Genomic DNA, 6538 nt, shown 5'->3' with positions numbered 1-6538 from the left:
CGGGGGCGGGTTGCGGCGCGCCCCCGGCCCCGCCCCGGCTCCGTTCCGGCTCCGTCCCCGCCAGGGGGCGCGGGCCGGTGGTGGCCCAGCTCTAGACAAGGCAGAGGCTGTGCCTCCAGCCCCGATAGCACGAGGAGAGGGCGGCACGGAGCCATCTCAGGGGGAGAGAGGATGCACGAGGGGCGCTGGCACTGTGGGGGCAGCGCGGTGCCCTCGTGTCCCTGCTCCTCCCCTCCCTGCAGGCCGCCCGCCAGCGGCCTCCGCGCTGCTGCCGGAGGAACAAGGCGGCGCTGAGCCCGCTGAACAAAGCGGCCCTTCATGCGCTGCCATGGGAGGCTCGGTGCCCTCGGTGCCCTACGCAAGGCAGCGAGGCTGCAGGACTTTGTTCTCCACCCAGAACTGCACCGAGAAGTGCCAGGGCCAGGGGACAAAGCAGGAGGCGAAGGCGAAATGAGCAGCGAAGGAGCCTCCTGAAAACCTGCTCGAATTCTGCAGACTGTGGGCTGTGTGCACGTGGGGCCAATGCCACTGCAGGGCGATGCGTGGCATGGCCCTGAACGCCCAGCTCACCTCTCAGCAGCTGTACACTGCTGCAGTTCCTTCCCCCGGTTCATCCTTCTCCACGTTTCACTTGAGGGCTTGAAGCTAGGCTGAGCTTCATTCTCCTCTCTGGACGTTACTGCTTTTTTCCTGGCTTTGTCCCTGTCCCATAAAAAATATAAACCCAAGTCAGAGTGATTGTTTTTTCTGTTTAGCTAGGGGTTTGCTTGTGATGTGGAAAACTTTGCACTAACTGGCAAGTATCTCGCTGTTCCTTAATATATTGCTCCAAGATCTTCTAAGTGGGTTTCCTTCTGCTACACCTCCCCACCTCTCCAATTCCAGATATTGTTTTAATTATTTTATTTCTTTTATGATTTCTTGTTTGCTTTCATATACTACATCCAAGTATCAGTTTATCCATACAAAATAATATGTACAAGGAACTAGTGGCACAGTCCCCAAATAGATTATACAGTCATTAATCAAACATAACTCACTGATACAGTGGCTTAATGAGCTATGACTGCACATGCATGAGGATGTGGATTTTATGGCTCGTGTTTGGTGTCTGTCATACAAAGCAGACTCACCCCTCACATGGTTGTGTTGGAACTCTAGAAAGGGACACAATCCTTAAAATCAATCTGCTGTTAACCAGTGTTTGTGAGCTATCATATGCAGTAATGCACATGAAAGCCATTGATATGTTCTCAGTGTTACTCCGAAACAACTGAACTTTCTAATTTCTTGCATTTTTAAGGCAGTTTTTCCTACACACAACAAGGGAGTTGTGGAAATGACCCAGGCCAGCAGGCACACCACAGACAGCTGTTGTTTTTCTTTCTCTCTGCATCGTGTCATCAGAGAGAAGCATTGTGTGGAGACAGTGCCACCCTGGCATTGGTTTTTACAAGAACAGTTTCTATGCCATCAACAATGCCTTCACTGGAATTGCAGGGAACTGTAACAATGACAGGGTTAATGACAAAAGCCAAGTCTCCTCTGTCATCGCTGTAACTGAAGAATATCGCTGTTATCCTTTTGTTTAGGAGAACGTTATCATCTGGGATATTTTAGAAAGACAGAAAACTATCTGCCATTTTGATTGTGCTATCTGGCAGAACTGTGCACAGCCAGGCAGTACTGAGCCTCTCATTAAATCAGGAACATACGTTACAAAGGGGTATGAACACCGCTGCATGGTCACACACATCCTCTTTTCATAACTCAAGTTCTCTACTCGGTGCTCTGCACCATGTCCACATCAAGCAGAGGTATATTTAGGGCTACAAAGGGTGCTAATTAGTTCATTAGTGCTACAAAGTATGTGAAATTCTGCTTTTTTCAAAATGTGTTTTAATTCCATGTGTAAATGTTTAATTCTGTTTTTAATTAAAAATAGACATAATGCATAATATGAATTGCATTTATGCCATAACCATTACACAGCTAAAGCAGAAGTTCTTGAACTGTCAGTCAAATATGATCAGCGTAAAATAATTCAACTTTTACAAAATGCTGTTCAATTTACTTACTTATTTTGAAAAATATATATACATATTGTAATGTTTCCATGGAAATTTTAGGTCCCAGTTGCCACAACAAACATATTCAATTGCAAATGCAACTACTGCTGGGTTGTTGACCGTATCAAAAAGTAATCTTGGAGTACTTAAACAGCTGAGATTGTTGCCTTACAGGAAGAGACCTCTCTCACTGCAGAGCCAGTGAGATGTGGGATTTTATCCATAGCAGAATCAAGATAGCATACGGATGTCAGGAAGAGCCTCAGGATTCACCCCAACAGAAGGGCAGATTCTTTGTGAGACAAATGATTGTCGGGTGTCCAGTCCGTGTTCTGTACCTGCAAGTTCTACTACATAATTGTCCTTCATCCGTTTGAAATTGGTGCACAAATATCTAAAGGTATTTGCTACTAGCTCCAATTATTGCTTTCTATTCTTGAGAAGCTCCGCATGCATCTAATCTTGATTTGTGCAAGACAATTGACTCACACATTGTTTCGCCACTTTTAAGATTTGGCCTATAAGTACGTTGTCATATCGACCAGAAAAACCACACAACTTGCATGTCTCTGAAATCAAATGTTAAGCTAAAGGAGAAGTAAACCAGACATCAGAGTTCAAATGTGATCTCCTAAATAACTCAAAGGCAGTGCAGCTCAGCTTTGTTTTCGGGATAAAAGGAGTCACGCTGAGCTCTGGCACTGTCAGCTGGAGCTGCTGCTTTATGTGCTTGAAAGTTAGCATTGAATGAAAGGTGGGCAAAGGGATAAATTTCCATTTCATACTTCCATTCACTGCCTTCAGTGATGTACAACTTCAGCAGAGAGAATCCAGCTGATTTGCATCTACTTAACACCAGAATTACTGTTGGCACAAATATTCTTGTACTATTATCAAACTTAACTTGAAGCTTTGAGATTGTGTATGTGCAAATGAAAAAAAAAATTATTTGGGACTACCTATTTTCCAAGAGATGAAGGAGCTAAAAAAAGATAAAGAAGGAAGTAAAAAAAAAAAAAAAAAAAACGACCACAAACACATTACTACAGACACCACAAAGCTGAAATGGTAAGATATGAAAGAAGAACCTAGAATCTTAAAATACAAGAAAGGACTGATTAGTCATTTCAGAGCAATACAGCGTTATGTGATCAACTCTCACACAAGTATTATATAGCAGAATAGTTCCTGAAATATCCCTTGCTGCTTCTTCTTTCTGTACTTGCCTATGTAAACTTGAACACGGCCAGAAAAAGAAGCTGGGGTTTAAGGGCAGAAGAAAGACAGAGAAACCACATCTAAAGAAACATATGTTACTTTAGCTGCTATTTTATTGGCTGTATTTGTGATGTGAGAGTTTAAATTCTCACCATCTGGTCATTGCTACTTCTGGATAACTTAGATTTTCCTAACTATTGCTAACTGCTGCTTTCATGTTGTCCTATAAATGCCAGCTGTGTTTTATTTCTTTTTTGTTTGTTTGTTTGTTTTGTTTTGTTTTTCCTTTAGTTGTGGTATATGGATCATTTTTATTTATTTATTTTACTGTACAACGTACTATTTCTTGTAGGTTAAGCAAACTTGTGTTAGTAATTCCACTATCAAGAACCCGTGTTATGACTTCACGGCAGCTGTTGTGACTGCAGATAAGGAACTAGTGACCAATGGCTTGACATTTCCTCTTAGTCTAAATTGCCGAGCTTTTATTCCATGCACAGTATTCCAGCCCCTGTTTTTTCCATGCATACAGAACACTGGAGGCCTACTTCTGTCATTTCAAAGTCTGCCTATTTTTCTACGTTGCTGTTTTCTGCATTTCTATGTTGTTGCTGCCTCTTAATGTTTCTGGGTGATGATGAGTGGATGAAAACTTCCCGGTTGCAAAGGAAAGGCCAATGCTCACTAGTTTCATGGAGCCCTGCTGTTACTTGTGTGCATGTGCAAGCTGAGCAGTCCAGGAACTGTAGCTCTAGAGATCCAGGAAGTAATGGCATAAATTCATCACCTCACAGGGACGTTAGAAGATCTCAACTGCAGACTTTTTTTTCTTTCTATTTTATCTGTGAAAATCTAATTGAACAAAGAAACTAAGAATTGCCTGAGATGCAATGATACCTGTTTAAAGCAATGGTCCCACTGAAGTGGGAGCATACTTAAGATTTGAACAAGCAGAAAAAAGCCTGGCTTCGATTTCCATCTCTTTGGTATAGTTGTGTTGTAGGGCAGGGCCCTCAGTCAAATTCTTTTTCAGTTTCTATATTTGTAGTATGGGGATTATAATACCTTCCTTCATAGGAATGCTGTGAAGATTACATTTTGTTTTGAAAGCACTTACTCAGAATTATATAACAATTAAACCTATTAGTGGTGAAACTGTTAATCGTAGTGTGAGAGAGAGATCCCGTACAGTTTATTATATCTAAGGTAGAGAATTTTGAAAATATAATAAGTAATGTTACATTTTCAGAGAGTGTCTAGAACAATAGTAGGAAAAGAACCTAATGTTGGGTTAAAATAATATATTGCTGACAGTTTTTACCAGGAGGGATATAATATTCAGAGGAGCTTTGCAGAATAAATCACTTTTTGGAGTATTTTAAAACAGCACGTTGCAAAGGGAACACAAAGCATTTCTCTTAGGAACAGCTATAAAGCAGATATTACAGTTCCCTTCTGCTCTGAAAACATTGTAAGTGTTCTTCATTTTTCATTATCCGTTGGTCCTCGGGCTGAGCTGTGTCACGAGGGACAGCTAGAGTCCTGAAGACCAGTACGGTGGCTTTTTTCCTCCAGTCTCAGAAATATGCATGCTAAGTAAGCCGCACCTTCAGTTATTAAAGACCATGGATGTCTGTGTTTCCTGGGGCCAGCTTTAAGAATCAAGAGCTCTGTTTTGCTCCCAGTGACTCTGGGGATAGCAGAGTGATGCTGAGGTTGCTGACAACTCATCTTGTTCAAGGATTGAGCAGGCTGTGGGGGAACCAAAACTTCCCAGCCTGGAGGTGGCTCTGACAAGCCTTCTCACTGCTCTCCTCCGTGTAAAGAAAGTATCTGGAGTAAGAAATGACTGTAACTTTCTGCACAGTTCAGTTCCACGTTCTTCATGAATGTTAACATGTAATTTAATCATTACTTTAAAAGTATTTTAACAAGGATACAATCTGAAACAAGGAAGCAGATATTATAGATTATTGTATATAATTTGAAAAGAGCAGAATCCACAAACCTATCAACCGTATTAACTCTGAGTCTTTACTTTTTCCTGGGGTTTGTGGTAAAAAAAAATAAATCCAAGAGCAATGCTTATGTGACCAGAAAATTTGGATGCTGTTCTTTCTTGACAGAAACTTCAGAAAGAGTCACGCAGAAATGGATCTCCAAGAGCAGGCTGTATTGACCTAGCAGAAATCCACAAAGAAGGGTGGGACGATATGCAGTATTTCATCTCCAGCAATTTGGTATTGCTACCAATTTAGTGGGTTTTAATTACTGTTGTTAGGTTCTGCCCAGATGTTCAGAATGAATGAGCTGAAGTCAGCCTTTTCTCAATAACTGTTGTTGAAAAACTGCTGCAAGCTTTCAAGCACTCACAAGAATAAAAGAATCAAAGAAGAAATATAGATGCTATTATCCAGTCTTCTGTCTTGCTTCCATCTTTTGTGCGCTTTAAACTTTAGAGGAGTATTTGATAAAAACAAACAAAATGATTCAAAACCAGACCCTTTAAAGCAAATCTGTATTGCCTCTTAGCTTATCTGACAAATGATGACAGTTTTATATAAAATGTGTGTGAGAGTAAATCACTGAAATTTGAGTTTCAGATGAAAAAATACCATCTTGGTTAGATAACGGCTTCTAATCTTCTTTGTTGCGAATAAGAAATAACAATAATTATATTCCAAAACTGCTTTTCATTCTGTTCAGGATTAAATTATGTTCTCCACAACCCAGTCCTCAGATTAAAGTGATTTGGAGAGTTGTTGCCTTAATCCTGAAGACATGCCTGTGGCACTGGAGGGGACTAGTGCTTGCACTGTTAGTCACAGAGGAGGTGCAATGCCCTCCTGCTTTAGGCAAGCAGTTCTGAACCGGGTGATGGTGTTGCTCAGCCCTACAGGAAAGCCCGGGGCACTCTGTGGTAACTTCATGTACTTTTGATGTCTGCAGAGTGAAAAGGGCCAGGACTGCTTGGAGTTTTCACCGGAAAAGAAGATAGAAGGCAAGGCAGCTCCTTGTACCCTTTGCAGGCTGTGAAAGCTGTCATCCTTCCCAGGGCATCACCGATAACACTACATGTCATGACTTGCATCTCGTGAAAACATGAAAGCCAACACTGTTCAACTAACTACCAAGATGGAACGTTAAATAAAAACTGTGGATTTTTGTGTGGTATTTTAAACAGTCGTAATTTTAAAACCTGTTAAGGAAACGTTATTGTCTGTGTTAATAATATTTGGGAAAATGCCAAA

Source organism: Netta rufina (genome assembly GCF_964035555.1).
Source record: "Netta rufina genome assembly, chromosome: 20".
Taxonomy (NCBI): Eukaryota; Metazoa; Chordata; class Aves; order Anseriformes; family Anatidae; genus Netta; species Netta rufina.
The sequence above is the reverse complement of the archived record's forward strand: the minus strand, read 5'-3'. Positions refer to the sequence as shown.